At 39.4% G+C, this 15,611-nt stretch overlaps 1 protein-coding gene across 1 annotated transcript in view; it reads right to left on the bottom strand.

The window, feature by feature from the left end:
- col7a1l (collagen type VII alpha 1-like) overlaps positions 1–4,394 on the bottom strand; it is a 71,739-nt gene extending 67,345 nt beyond the window's left edge. Inside the window, exon 1 of the mRNA XM_006781151.3 lies at positions 4,177–4,394. The gene's annotated coding sequence lies outside the window, so the exon portion shown is untranslated. The remainder of the gene's footprint in view (positions 1–4,176) is intronic.
- Between the last annotated feature and the right edge of the window lie 11,217 nt (positions 4,395–15,611).

Raw genomic sequence — 15,611 nt, 5'->3', positions numbered from 1 at the left:
ATCAAAAATTCAAAAGCTTCTTTTTCCTAGCATTTTGCCTAAAGCTGTCAAACTACTTATAACGCATCTTTTGTTACACTAATGCTTGTTGAGTAAATAGACTCTAAAAGATAAATACACTAGGAAAATTGACACATTTCTTTCAGTGTACAACCCCCAAATATTCTTATCATTATGTCCTCATAGATATAGTAAGAACAGAAAGCCTCGAATGACAAAGACCTTGGAGAAAGAAGAGAAATGGGGAGTTAAAGGGCTTGTTAATATTTGCCACTGTTAATGGGCGGCCAACATGATTTTGTCTTGCCTTTTATTACCACTTTTAGCTCCAGCACGGCAGTCCACAACAGACATCTCTGAGGTTGTATAAAGCCAGGATATCTCACTTCTAACATAACTTCTTTCACCCTTTGGTCATTCTCAGACTCAATAGACAGCTTGCTTGTGTGCCCTGCTCTGAGAACATGGGTTAAGTTCAAGAAGACCTTTGACTGCAAAGATTTCTTTCTCCTGAGTCCCGATGCTTCCACAGACCTCTTCATCTTTCCCCAACAAGCTCAGCTTTTCAAGACGGACAAGGAAAACAGATCAGATGTTCAACTAATAATTGCTTTATGTTTTTCAGTTAGCTAACAAAGAAAGAAAAACGTATTTCTTTCAGAAACAGGCCAGACACTATGTGCAGACATGCCCAAATTAAAACAGTCTGAAAACATAACTCAGTGCATGCATTATCTCCCATCCATCCCCAACTCTCACGCCTACTGCAGTTTCAAATAATTTACAGGAACAAAGTCAAATTGGTCAGCATCTACACAGATACCACCTCAACTTGTGACAAAAGAATATGGACAACCTACTTTATTAAAGGGTTAAATGTAAGACCAGCATCAGAATGTACGAAGACTAAATCTAGCATTTAATTCTATGCTGGATAAAAGCTTTAAAATGCATGGACTAACACAGAGAACATTGTTTGTGTTATATGTTACATTAGGTTTGTATCCATACACTCTTTATAGTGGATTGTGCACGTACGTCCGTGTCCGTGAGTATTGCATGGGCATGTGCAAGTTCATAAGCATAACATCAAAGAGACCTGCCTTCACTCAACTTCTACACATGAGATGGAAACAGAACACATTTCTTTTACCTTTAAACGTTTACAATCCATCCATCAAGCTAATTCATAAACTTTAATGCTTACCCCATGAGAGCATATTTTACCAATAAAATGTATATAATGATAACATAAAAAATAAACCAATGAATATGAAACAATCTGAATTCCAGAAAATTCCTCAGTGTGATTTGACCATCTGGTCTGACTAAGCCAGAATGGCTGAAGGCTGAATAGTTTACAACCTCTGCAGATGGAAGTGAGAGCTGGCAGGCTTGAACTGTAATATAACACAGCCAAAAAACTACACTCTCCCGCTGGCTGCCCCCTCACATACCAATGCAGATCTGAGATCTGTCTCTGCACGTATCTTCTTATTACTGAAGTGAAGGGAGGACAAACTCACACTGTGTTGTGATGAATGGCAGCCGGTGCAGTGCACCATTATTGAGTGTTCATCATTCATCATCATCATCAACCTCCCGACTTCTAAATAGGTTTGCATCTCTATTTGGAAAAGGTGTGAAAAAGCAGAATGTGAAAGTCTTGTGACAGCTTCGCAATGGTGAAATTCTTTTGTAAGCCTTTTCTTTTCAGTGTATACAGAAGTTTCTAGAAGAAAATATGGAAATATATTCAGAAATGTGCCAACATCTACTTAAACCTTCAATCAAATTTTATGAGAATGAGATTAAAGTATTATGTGCTCCTCCAAATATTTTAAGGGCCACCCTAGCAGCTCTGAAATGATTTGAGATAAACATCCTCACACTGATCATGCTAACCGGTGTTGATCAGGTGTGCAGTTTTAAACATTTAGTAAGACTTATTTTTTGAAGACATTAGGTTTTAAGTCAAATTTAATTAGTTGTTGAGATATTTCAACCTAAACCAGTATTGGACCAAAAACACGATTAATGACTACCATAATTTGTCATGCCCAATATCACAGCTTTCAACAACAGTACTACAGGATACAGTGCAGAGCAAAAGTCTTAGGCCATGTTTCATTTCTTTATATTTTGCTATGAAAATGGGAAATGGGTTCAGGGATTAAAACATTTGCACATATACATACACAGCCTGAACTCTCTTCAGGAATATTTCTCCAGTCTTGAAGGACATTCAAAGCTCCTCTTTGGATGCTGGCTGACTTTGACTCCATTCTCTGTTAAGATGATCCCAAACTGTTTACATGACTCAGTCATGGATCGGCCTCCCCATTAGATGTTTTTCTGTGCAGTTATGCTTTTACTGCACTGGCAGTGTGTTTGAGATCTTTGTCGTGCTGTGAATGAATAGCTGAATAGAGATGGTACTGCATGGTGGATCAAAATCTGATGGCACTTTTCTGCATTCATAATTCCACACATTTTGACAAGATCCTAGCACCACTGGCTATAATGCAACCCAAACCATGACAGAGCCTCCACCGTGTTTTACAGATGGCTCTAGACAATCACTGTCGTACCTCTCTTCCTCCCGACATAGTGACACCAAATTGACCCATGAATTTCAAATTTGGATTGATCGTTCTATAAGATCTACTGCCACAGATTTATAGTCAAGTTATTGTGGCTTTTCTCTCTGTTTACCTTCTTAAAGCCACTGTTCCACAGAGAACATTTCTGATGAGGCTCCAGCAAACATTCGAAGGATCAACTGAGTCAGGTGTTTAGTTTTTGCTGGATTTTTTCCTTTTTCTTAAAGACATTAATTTCAGACTCTCTTCATCTCCTGTGGATTTTTAGACCTTCCACTTCTTCTTTTGTGCCCCACTAACCAGTTTTCTCAAACTTTTTAAGGAGTGACTGCACACCTTGCAACGACACAACAAGTTTTCAACTAATAGCAATTTGGGAATCACCTTGTTGGTGCAAAAATACTAATTTGTGCTCGTCAAACTGTGTTATGACTGGAATTTTTCATAGATCCAAATGAAAGTATTTCTCGTATTTCTCCAATCAAAAGCTCAGCTTAGCTATCAAAAACAGTTGCAGTGGATGCATGGGTATGCACGCTGGGATTACAAACACCTTGCTACCTTCAAGAAGAAAAAAAATGTGCTTTTTCTGTCAGAGGCCTTTAGTTTATCACTGCAGCGAGAGGATTAAATAATGTTTCCAAATGAAGTTTACTGTCCCTGGCCCTTCTACCCCCTCTGTGTTCCCTATCTCTATTTCTCACCCACATCCACTCACACATCACATGCCTGCAAGTCTAACTGCATGTCAGCTATTTCTACATAATGGCATTTTCCACCTCACCACTTCACAGGATGGATTATCCTTGTAGGTGGGAAACTGGTGACAGTGAAATGGCACACACACACATACGCGTAAGGAAGCACACACAGACACACAGAGACACAGCTCAGAACTACATTGTATGATAACAGATGTCTTTGGTGCAACACATCATTTCTATAGCTAATACACACACTCACAAAACCGCAGACTCTCATGCACAGCTCAAAAGCTGCAGTATGGCCACTGTCTTAATATCTCTTTGCATTTGCACTCAGCCAACACAGACATGTCTACGCATGGAGGGAAATCAACAAGCATTCATTTGACATAGTTTCATCTCCTGACAATGTTCTTGCAAACAACCTGGTATGCTCTTATTATTCATGACACACAAGAGTTTACATGACTGTAAAATGCTTTACATCTTCTTTTGTGCTCCTTTTCAACCCAAATGTGTAAAATCTGCAGAAAAACACAGTAGTCATCCAAAAACAGACAACAAAGCATGCAGGACTTTGGCACTGCATGGGGATGTCTGTACATATAAGTGAGGGCTCTTTGACAGAGCTTGATGTCCATTCACAGCAAATAATGTATCTGATGAGCACTGATATCAGACAAGTTAAGCTATTAAAGAAAACTTTTACTGTAAAAAGCAGCAATAATGGCTCAGTATAAAAAGTCCAGACACTTACGGTGCAACAAGGGTATCTGGGCAGTTAAGAATTCAAAAGCACCCTGTAAAGCACCATATTAAAAGGCAGTTAAGCTAATAGCTTTTCAATGGGCCCATGCATTTTCACTTACCAATACACACAAGTTATTATCTTCCAAATCCAGGTGATTTTCTTTTGAGGGTAAAAAGAGGAAAAACACCCCCTAAAAATACATATAAAAAGCTGCATCCGAGTCAGGCAAAAACAATTCTGGATTTTATGTTGTATCCTTGTAGAGGCAGTTATTAGAGACTAAATCGGCATGTGTGTGTATCTATATGCGTGTATCTGAGTGACAGAGGGGGTAGGCGTGTAAGAGTGAATGAATGAAGCAGGTTTTCTTTCCTGGGCTTTGCTCAGGCACAGAAAAGTTTGGGAAGAGGGGTGGGGGTGACGCTGCAGCAACCTGTTGGCTCAGAGGGAGAGAGAGACACGGAGGTAAAGGCATAGATGCATACTGAGAGAGAGGTGGCGGTTTCTGTGGAGCTTTGGCCCTGTTGCATTGTTACTTTTCTAACAGTGCGTGTGTGTAGTACGGAGGCCTCAAGGTGACAGAATAACTGGCAAAGAAAAACGGTGTTAAGTACTTTGAGGTTAACTCTGCAATAACCCACAATCATACTGCAAGTTGAATCTTCCCTCAGTCAGGACTGTGAAAATCAATCAAAAACTGTCTTTATGCCAACAGAACAACTTCTGCATGTCAGTAAAAATAATATTCAGGATTTGACACCAAGTGCTGTGTCTCACATCTATTACTGTGTGTTTCATTTGGCAGCATTTCAGTTTCCCAGAATAAAATATTGATTTGCAAACCATCCAAAGTGTCAACAAAAATCTACCCTGACTTTGCACAATGTTCTATTCATCCTATTATTCATTATGAAACATCAAATAAACAAAACACAACATGATAAAAGTACAGAAAACAGCTAGGGTTAGGTTGTCGAACCATGAGTTCTTGCTCCAAGCTATGTATACTCACACACAGACCCATCATCAGAGGCTATCGAGGTTATTGCTTGTAGAGCATGCAACTCCTCGAAACAGAAGGGGGGTGAAAAGAGAATAAATCTATCATGTTTTACTTCCCCCCCATCTGGTGTGCGGGTCAATGTGTGTGTGTTTCTGTGTATGCTAAGGGGCAACGGGTCATCTTTATGGACCCCAGAAATGGGGTTACCAATTTCACAGGTTTTAGCCAGCTGGCAGTCTTGACATGCTGTAACTCAACACAAATACTGTACTCTTAAGGCGGAGCTCATTCAGATAACAGTCATGAGAGGTGGTACAATGCATCCATGTAATTTTACTATTAGAAACCGTTCATTATCGCCTGACACAAAGATGCAAAATTATAGTGGCGGCTGAAGTAATTTCTATCTTTTTACATCTATAAAGAGTATATTCATCACCACCCCAAGATTTCCAAATAAATACTTTCAGAATTTGTGTAGAAATAGTGCAAACATGCAAACAATGACTCATCCCATGCAGCTGCAAGATCAAGTGGAAAAGTCTCGGGCTGAAACTTTAAGAAAACACAGAAGAACCAAATAACTGCAGTTCCTTATTTAGCCACTTGAGGCTCCATACTGTGAGTGAGTCTATCTCCCTAAACTCCAGTGTTAAAATGGCCAACGTTAGGGCAACAATATACATGTTTACTGAAGACCACTTCCATTCCACCCTCAGTAAAAACTGTGAGTTAAAAATCACCTTTTAAAACATATTAAGGCTTAAATGCTTATTTGGATTCTTTGTTTTGGATGACATTTAGATGATGTTGTCTTGGTTGGTGTTTAGCTGTAATAAGCAACTCTAAAGAGTCAACTGCTTGTGTTTCTATAGAAAGTGTATTTTCTTTTTCAGTTCGTTTTTTGCTAGCCGATATCACAGTTACTATGTAGATGCCCCTTGCTAACTTTACAGCTAAGCTTACGGCTAGCAGAAGTATTAGCTATGGTGTCATGGTCTCTTCTTTTTATGACAATCTGTAAACATCTGGGAACCGAGAAGACAAGTTGAGGAGACGAGGAGTTCTATATCAGACAAGACAAGTCCCATTCTTACTGACGCTCAACACTCTTCTGGGTTCTTTGTTATGATTTTTATTTCATGATGCACAGAATATTTTCAGTTGGTTAAAGGTCATCACCGCAGAGAGGCTAGTTCAGAACTTAGACTCTTTTATTACAAAGTGACGCAGTACAGCTTAGTACCAACTTGCTGAAATACGCAAACCTTCCCTGAAATCAAGGGAAGCGTTTATTCCTCTAAAGCCCGGATATAACTTTCAGCAATGATGGTATTTTTCCAGCTCCACCAGCACCCCCATACCATCAGAGACGCAGGCTTTTTGAACTGAGCGCTGATAACACACCAGATGGTGTATGTTCTCTTTAGTATGGAGGACACCGAGATGTTTTCCATATTAAATAACAAAATTTTGATTCATCTGACCACAGTTTTGCTCAGTCCATTTTAAATTAGCTTTGGCAGAAAGGAGATCGTGATATTTCTGGATGATGTTCACATATGGCTTCTTCTTTGTATGATAGAGCTTTAATCTGCATTTGTGGATGGTGTGGTGAACTGAGTTCACAGACAATGATTTCTGGAAGTGTTCTTAAACCCATGCAGTGATTTCCATGACGGAGCTACGCCTGTTTTAATGCAGTGCCGCCTGAGGGCCCAAAGATCACAGCACAGGCTTCCAATATTAATTTTGACCATGTCCATTGAGATTTTTTCCTGATTCTCAGAAACTTTTGATGAAATAATGTACTGTAAATGGCGAGAAATTCAAAGTCTTTGCAATTTTAGGTTGAGGAAATTGTTCCACGATTTGTAGACGCAGCTTTTTGCACATTAGTAAACCTCTGCCCATCTGTACCTCTAACAAACTCTGTTTCTTTAAGATGCTCTTTTTATACCCAATAATGTTACCGACATATTGCTAATTAACCAAATTAGTTGCAAAATGTTCCACCAGCTGTTTCTCTTTAATGCAACTTACCAATGCAGCTTTTTCTTGGCTCATCGCAATTTCTGTGGCGTGTTGCTGCCATTAAATTCAAAATGAACTAATATTTCTCATGGAAGAGTAATAGTGCCTCAGTTGAAACATTTTATATGTTTTCCGTAATCTATCATAGATAAAATATGGGCTTATCAAATCACCGTATTCTGTTTTTATTTACATTTAACGCATCATCCCATTTCTTTTTTTGGAATGGGGGTTGTACATTTAACAATTTAAACCAGTAGCTGCAAAGTTATCCATGAGCAGAATTTCATTCTCTTCTGTAAGAAATATCTACAAAAACAAATTATAAAACCAAGAGTGCCAGCTAAGTGAAATTTTCCTCTCCATATATACTAGTTTCTAAATATCCGTGCATCTTTCTGACAAGTCATCATACAAATCCTTCTTTCTTGCATCTGCTTGGCATTAAACACTACTTTTCTGTATTCTTGAACAATGCGGCACCAATATGCACCTACCATGCACAGAACAGGATTTAAACAGGGAATCAATCTTCATGAGAAATGATATTCTAGCATAGAGTAAAGGGAGTTATATTCTAGTTTTGCCTGAGGGGTGTCTGAGCTACACGTGCCCTAATGTTGACCCTGAGCACATGGCAAGGAAGTTCAGGAGAGTGCATCAATCAGGACAACTCTTGGTATGTCTCACTGGATATATCCTTGTACATCATGGATTCTGACACTGTAAAATGGGCACCAGCATAAAAACAGGTTTCTACTACTAATGTTAATATTAATTTCACTTTAGTGTTCTAGGAGAACAAATCCTAAAAGCTCGCTACATCAACAACTTACACTGTAAGCTTGCGCAAACATTAAAGACTTTACAGCCTTGATACCTTCCTTAGCACTATTGCATCATGGTTGAATGAGCCCCACTGTCTTTCATCAGCAGGTGCGATTAGAAATAAAAAGCTGTTTTCGACCTGTCGGGGGTATTCAGATAGGGAGCATTAACCAACCTTGTCTCAGCTAATCGCACTCTGTCTGCAAGTGGGCCTAAAAATCCCCCAAGTCACAAGAGGTGCTGGCATGAAAGTAAGCTTTGATTAAATTTACGCTTTAGGCTAACCGGAAAACAATCATGTACAGTGGGAGCGAAAGAATAAAAGAGAGTCAGAGGAAAGCAAAGTAAAGGAACAAAGCCATCAGGAGTTCAGAAGAAAGGCGCGTAGAGTTGGGTGAGTTACGATAAGGTGTGTAGGGGAACTGCGAGGACATATGGAAATAAAAAGTGCGCACACGGGCAGTTAATTAACTTAATGTTAATATGTATGCACATGTCTCTGTAGCTCATTCCTTGGGAGCCACACTACTGACAGCCCACTACAAATATCAATCATGGGTAATCAAAACCGGGGATTTACGGCGGCCTCTTTAAAAACGGGATTAAACTCATGCTTCAATCCTTTCTTCTTTTCTCCAAATGGGAAAAAGATGAAATTAAAAACCACGCAGACATCTTTTGTAACAGTTGTCTTTTCTACAGGCCCTATGAGCTCTGTAACTACTGCGTTAGTACCGAGGCCACTCCCAATATGTGAAATAGAAGTGAACATAATTACCTTTTAATATTCTTTTTGAAAGCGCCTTGGTCATTCACCATTCATGCCTCGTGGCAACTTTTCAAGGAGCTTCTACTTCTAATTTGATAAAATACACATTTAATGCATTTCTGAAATCTTCATTTCTCCACCTCCTTTTCTCGCTCCACCGGCTCCATCACTGAAGTTATGAGAATCAAACATCGTTTTAGCCGCTGGTTGTAAGGCACCCCTTTAATTGTGCAATTTCTCACATAGCGCTTTAATTATGTTCCGCTGAGGGTTTGAGTTGAAATTCAGAACTATTGCTTTATGCAGTGTTCTGTTTAATTGGTGGGTATTTTACAGCAGCGCCATTAGCTTGAGCTCAAAATGAAGGCAAGGTGGGGTTTTTTAAATATATATATCAGAAACTGTGACCAAAACTTTGACCACCTACATTCTACTATATTTTACAATTAAACTTTCAAAACCAGGACATATCGCCTGCTGCTGCAGTGTGAAATGGGCCTCTGAGGCTTGTTTTCCCCATGCTGCTATTTCATTTGGTTCCCTGCCTCCTTTTGTGTGGCATTAATGTAATTATTGATAGGCTGACAGCATGAGACGTGTCAGACAGATTTGATGCTGGTATCAGTTTCTGTTTAATGCTGTCAGCGTTGGCACATTTGTTGGAGGTTCACACCAGGAAGATGGGCAGCCTTTCTTTGGCTGGAGGCTAATGCAATTTTGACTCACATCCATAAGCCATACAAGCTGGGCAGAGTGCCCACTGCTGCCAACTACAAAAGGTCTGCTCTGTGCCAAGCCTTTTAGCAGTACAAACATACGTACAAACACATGAATGCATGTACACACAAGCCTGAGATGCTTATACACAGAAAAGCCACAGTGTGACAAAACACAGATAAAAGCTGGCACACACACACACACATACATCCGTACCCTTTGTTCCTCCACATGCAGCGTTCGGCTCTTACAGATAGTTTTTGTCATGATAAACTCATTTCATAAACCGTGCGACTTCCTGCCACTGACTGAGATATGGGCTGTCATGGCAACAGAAGGAAACAGCGGTCGGAGCACGATAGCTGGTTTGTTGGGACAAGCCACAGCAGAGCAGAGAATTGAGATGCAGCAGAAGTCTGGGCTCATAGAATTAGTGGTGAGTGTGTCTCTGAAACTGGCAAAGTCTGTCAAAATCATGAACAGAACAAGTCGCCACACTCAGGAACGCATGCTGTCAGAGAAACGTCAATAAAGAAAGCGTGAAATGTGAGTCATACCAGAAAGATATAGTACAAGATGAGAATTTTGGACTAAAACTGCAGCTTTCCCACACTGGCCAGTGTCAAAACACTGATAAGAGAATCAATAATGGTTATGTTATCATCATATGTGTGGCCTTAACTTGTTTGTTTCTCTGTTTGCTCTGCAGTCATAGCTGACTGGGCAGAGTATGCAGTATGCAAAAGGCATTTGCACGTAAAAGGGAGCATACCAACCACTTTATGATATGACATGCATATTTGATTGTTTTAGCAAGGCAGATGTGTTACAGATGTTTTTACTGCAGGTCTAATGCAGATGGGATTTGTCAAAATAAAAATGCCTTGATCTCAAATCAGGTAATACTGACTTGTAGTTATTAAATGGGCTGAAGCTTAAATAGCGGTTTTCTACTCTCCTTGAGCACTCAAAGCACTTTATACAACATTTTTCAGTCACCCATTTACACAAACTCATATAAGCACGTTTTTCTATTTCTAAATGCTTTTCATGTGACATTCACACACATCAAGAACAGGCTGGGGTTCAATGTCTTGCCCAAAGGTAGTTTGGCATGCACACTGGAGCAACCAGGGAGGAAACTACCAACCTTCCAACAAGTAGATGACTCCTAAACCACAGCCCTCTGAATAACCGTATAACACTTTGTATTCCTAGGCTGTTTCCCATCCAAGTACTAACCTGCCCCAATACTGTTTACTTTTTGAGATCAAGTGTGCTCAAGGTGGTATGACCGCAAGCCTAGAGACAAACTTTGGTTGACAAATATTGGTTTGAAGCACTTTAATGAATGTTACTTAGCAGCAGACATGCGCCAATCAACCAACCCTGGCTGTAGCCACATGCTAATATGTCAATAGCATGGAGGCACTTCTCTATTAGTGAAGACACAAAGTTTAGCAAAGGATCAAAGCATTAACAAGGACAATTAGGGAGCTGATAAAAGTGTCAATGTTCTGTTATCTGGTATAAACATATTGAAAAATTATGTAAATAACTGATATTTGTTTTGTTCCATAAATGTTGTGTAGATGGTTTTGTTTGGTAAAAATTGTGTGTACTCCATCCCTATTTCAGTTAATTAGCTGTACCTCTTTCTGGTAGCAGAGCAGTTTATTTTTGTTAATGCGGGAGAAGATCCTGCAACTTACTGCAGTTTTTGTGAAATTGTAAAATTCATTAATTTCCTTTAATTTTGAAAATACTTTGAGGAAAACCTGATTTTTTTGCTTTATATATGCTGTCAGTTACCGTTCTTAGAAAGAAAACTGGAATATTGGCAGGTCATGCTTACTTCTGTTTTATCCGTTACTTTTTTTTTTTTTTTTTTACTTTAATAGGTTACTGGCTCCTGCGTTTTGTCTCTAGTTTTGTTTTGTGTCTGTGGCCTTCCTTCATTATGTTCAGCTGTTCCTTGCTGACCTCTGTTTTCAATTTCCCTCATTACCTCCATGAGTATTTAAAGTCATCTCTTTCCTTTGTTCAGTTATCAGAGCGTCTGTTTAGTTTCACCTATGTTCCTTCCCTTGTGGTTTTCTCCTTTCATTTCCTGCATTCAGTCTGCATTTTGATTCTTTATATGGACTTTCCACTTACCTAATAAAAGGTGCATTTTCTTCTCAAGCAAGTCTGCCCCCAGAGTCTCCATTTTTCCTTTAATCTGCAATCCAAACAGATCAAAATTAGCAGGCAAATATATATTTGCGCAGATGTTATGTTATGACAAATGTTATTCAGCTACAGTATGCAATGCCATTACTTTATAGATAACACAAAAGTCATGATCGCACTGTACAGTAGCAGAAGATCATGAAAACCTATGATGTTGTGGTGAATGCTTTGTATCCCAGGAAAGGGGAATGCTTTTCTGATGTTGAGAGATGGTTCATATGATTATGTGAGTTTTAGAATTGAGACAAATCCAAAAGGTCAAAGGGCAGCAGCTCTCCACACTTTTACAGACTTTTTTAGTAGTGATCGAAAGCAGAGAATGAGTGTCATTTTACACCAAAAGAGAAGGCAAGACACTGAGCAACTTTTCTGAATTCATCAGGTACAGACAGAGGATATTTCTGTCTGCATGAGTGAGCCTGTCACTCAGAAAAAAGGATTTCTGCTGATTGAAATGCTGTAATCATCTCCAGTGTCACAGCTTGAGAGAATTATTACAGAATCAAGCCGCCTGATGTCATGCTTTCAAACATCTCTCTTTGTTCACTTTATACTTGAGCACACACACAACATTGGACTGAACTTGTCTGAATAACATTTTAACTGTGAATATATAATAATGATGCTTTGCTTGAGGGGAAAAAATCAGTCCAAAATATGAAGATGAGAAACGATAATCACTCTGATGTCTATATGCACCTTTATTCATATTCGTGCTGAGTTATTTTTGCCTGATTTATCTGCCAGGGTGCCTGCATGTTGCACACCTTCCTCCTCATACATCCTGCTCTCACTTGGCAGGCCAAATATTTGGCTGCAAAGCACAAAAACAGAGGTTAAGCTCCAGGTGTTTCAGTGAAATGATGATGCTTGTGGGGGGAAAATGGGGGGATTTTAGCTAAATTCTCCTAATTAAACTTGTTCAGCCTGATGACTAGTGAGACAGAACTGTCAGGGTCTAAGGTAGGGCAACTTTTGACGAACACATATAACAGAAAATGACAGGACTTTTTTTTTCACTGAATATTCCACATGTGAAAAGATTGAACTGTTAAAAATGGTTGCTGTTAATACAGAAACCTTGTAAAAACATACAATATTACAAGAAATTGATAAAACTAAACATGTATGATTCCATGCAACACCACTGTTTTACATACATAATATACAAAATGTATTTTTAAACACCTAACAACCATTTACTTTCATCTTGTTTATCTTGTGGCCTTTCAACAGTGAGCAAATACACATTTGGTACCCAAGCACCATATGCAACACAGTGTATGCTCATAATTAGAGCCCATACTATATTTTAACTGAACATTTTTACTTGGTATAGAATTAAAAAAAGATACCATTTGCATTATCTGCAGTCAAACTGTATTTAAAAGATGGATGTACTTTCTAGCTCTAAAAAGTGAACTCAGTACGGAAGTACTTTAAATCTGCACTCTTGAAGCTGAAAATGCTCAGTTTCAAACTTCACAACAGGACCAACTATTAAGATATGGTGGGTGTGTCCATCTTTTATATACAGTCTTTGATTAAAGTGTGTTACTAGATTGACAAACTTAGTACTTTTTAAAAATCTGATAAGACCCCTTCATTTTTAGCTTTTCAACATAGCTAACATACTTTGCGTTTAGAGAATATTTACTGATATACTGATATCAGATATATTGATATTTACTGATATACTGGTATCTGCAGTACCAATATCAGTAAATAAGATAAGATAACCTTTATTATTCCCACACGTGGGAAATTTGTTTTGCCCTAATAGCTATTAGGGCAAATCATTTGCTTGTTTTGTTTATTCCAGAGGATCGTTAGGTAAATTAGAACAACACACCACATCACCAAACTTATCTCTATTTTTGCAGGGTACCTAAACTGCTCATCTTGATTTGAACTATCAGTTTTGGTTATGTTAATACTGTGAAGGCTGAATGCTTACCATGTACTTCCCCTGGTTATTAGCTCACAACTGAGGATCCTGTGTGTAATGTATGAATGCCCTACCTTGATCAGTCAGGCTGTGAACTCAGTGGAATGTGTCTTGTCTTGTGTTGTACAATACTGAATGTTAGCCCCGGTTACGAGATGAGACACACACACACACACACACACACACACACACACACACACACACACACACACACACACACACACACACACACACACACACACACACACACACACACACACCTGCAGAGACAAGTCTGCTGTATGTCTGCAGTGAGCAGGTCACTGGAGCTCTGCAGCAGTATTCAATGGAATGGAAAATGGCTGGGGGGCGGACTGCCACTATGAAAGCTACTGCTTTATGTGCATTACACAAAGTAAGTATGCACATAAAAATTCAGCAAAGTATCTTTTGCATGAAAACATGTCAGCCAACAGATATATGGTAATACGATGTGCGTGTTTGGATGCCTGCAAAAACAAAATGAGGTAAAACTCATAAACTGACCGCATTTCTCTGCATCAAGCTTCATCATTAACTTATATAAACACCGACTAGCCAGAAGTAAATACATCACACATTCATTAAAACTTGAGCATATGGTAAGGTGAAGGCCTTCAAAGCAGGGACACCTGGGGCATTTCACAACAGTCACATTACCTTTGTCCTCTTAATCCACCTCTGTCTGTCCTCCCTCTGCTGTAATCGTCTTATTTGACTCCTCTCCCCCAGTGGGCCTGCTCTTTGAAATGCACCTCCTTGGTCTAATTTAATATGCATGGCACAGTTGGGGGCACGAGGACAGCAATTTGTTGGAAAGTCTATTCCTCCTCAGGATGCTATGAAGAGGAAACATTCAGCAGATCACTCGATTTCATGGGCCATGGAAGAACAAGACAACAATGTCTGGGAAAGGAGAGGGTGGGGGAAACGAGGTATTAAAAGAAGGAGATACTGTGAACGGTAATGCAAATACCAAAGCGAGTCTAGAGAAACACTGACATGGAAAAGTAACTACTGATGAAACACAGAGAAAAGGGCTTTAACAGAGGTATAAAAAGAGAATGACCAATTGAGTAAGGTAATTTCTAACATATGGCGTGTCAGGTAATACTCCCGCTATGGCAGAATGCTTCCACATTTTCCTCTCAATGGGAGACAGAAATGAAGTGATGGAGAAAACGTGAACCCGTACAGTAAAAGGAGAAACAGACAGGGAATAGCATCTGGAGAACGAGAGAAAGAGATGAGACGGAGAGAAAGGACAAAAAAACAAAACAAAAACTAAGATACAGGGATGCGTCACTATGTGGGAGAGGAGATAAAGGGTTTATAAAAAGAAAACTGCTGTCATCACCCTTTGATGAGTTGACATCAAAGCAAAGGTCAAAGCATGATCAAAAGTCAAAACCCTTAAAAACCAGGGAAAGATCTGATAAGGCACACATTCACACGTTCTCCCTTTTTTTCTCTCCCCCTCACATACACAATCATAGAAAAAGACAAAATCAGATTATCTAATTTTCCCTTTCCTGGTCAGCACAGCTGGAGCTCTGCTACCCTCAAGGCACTCATTTCCCAGTTCTCAGGTGAGGTCAGCCTACCCTGGAGGGGGCAGTATTGTTTCAGAGAGGGTGTTTGCCTAGGCATGTCCACCTTTACCTGTTGAGAGCTCCCTTCATCTCAACTAACGCCCGAGGGTGGGTGCAGCCAGATAAGCATTAGAAGGAGAAAGAGAAATATCTGCGTGTGCCCATGCAAGTTATTTTAATCCCTCTGTTAGTCTTTTTTTCATACTTTTTGCTGTGATGGCCCGTCATACCAAATATTTGTAGAGATATCTAACAGTTGAAAGATTTAAGCAAAAAAAAAAAAATACTGTTATCTCATTTTGCTTACTTGGTGCCTTTCACAACACTCAGAAAGTTTCCACTATGAGCGGCTGCCTTTGATGGAGGAAAAATGAACTGCTGGCGGAAATTATCAACAAAACTTTGTAGGGTC

The sequence above is a fragment of the Neolamprologus brichardi genome, chromosome 17 (assembly GCF_056152115.1).
Source record: "Neolamprologus brichardi isolate AB-2024 chromosome 17, ASM5615211v1, whole genome shotgun sequence".
NCBI lineage: Eukaryota > Metazoa > Chordata > Actinopteri > Cichliformes > Cichlidae > Neolamprologus > Neolamprologus brichardi.
Note: the sequence above shows the minus strand (reverse complement) of the source record. Positions and strands in the feature narration are given on the sequence as shown.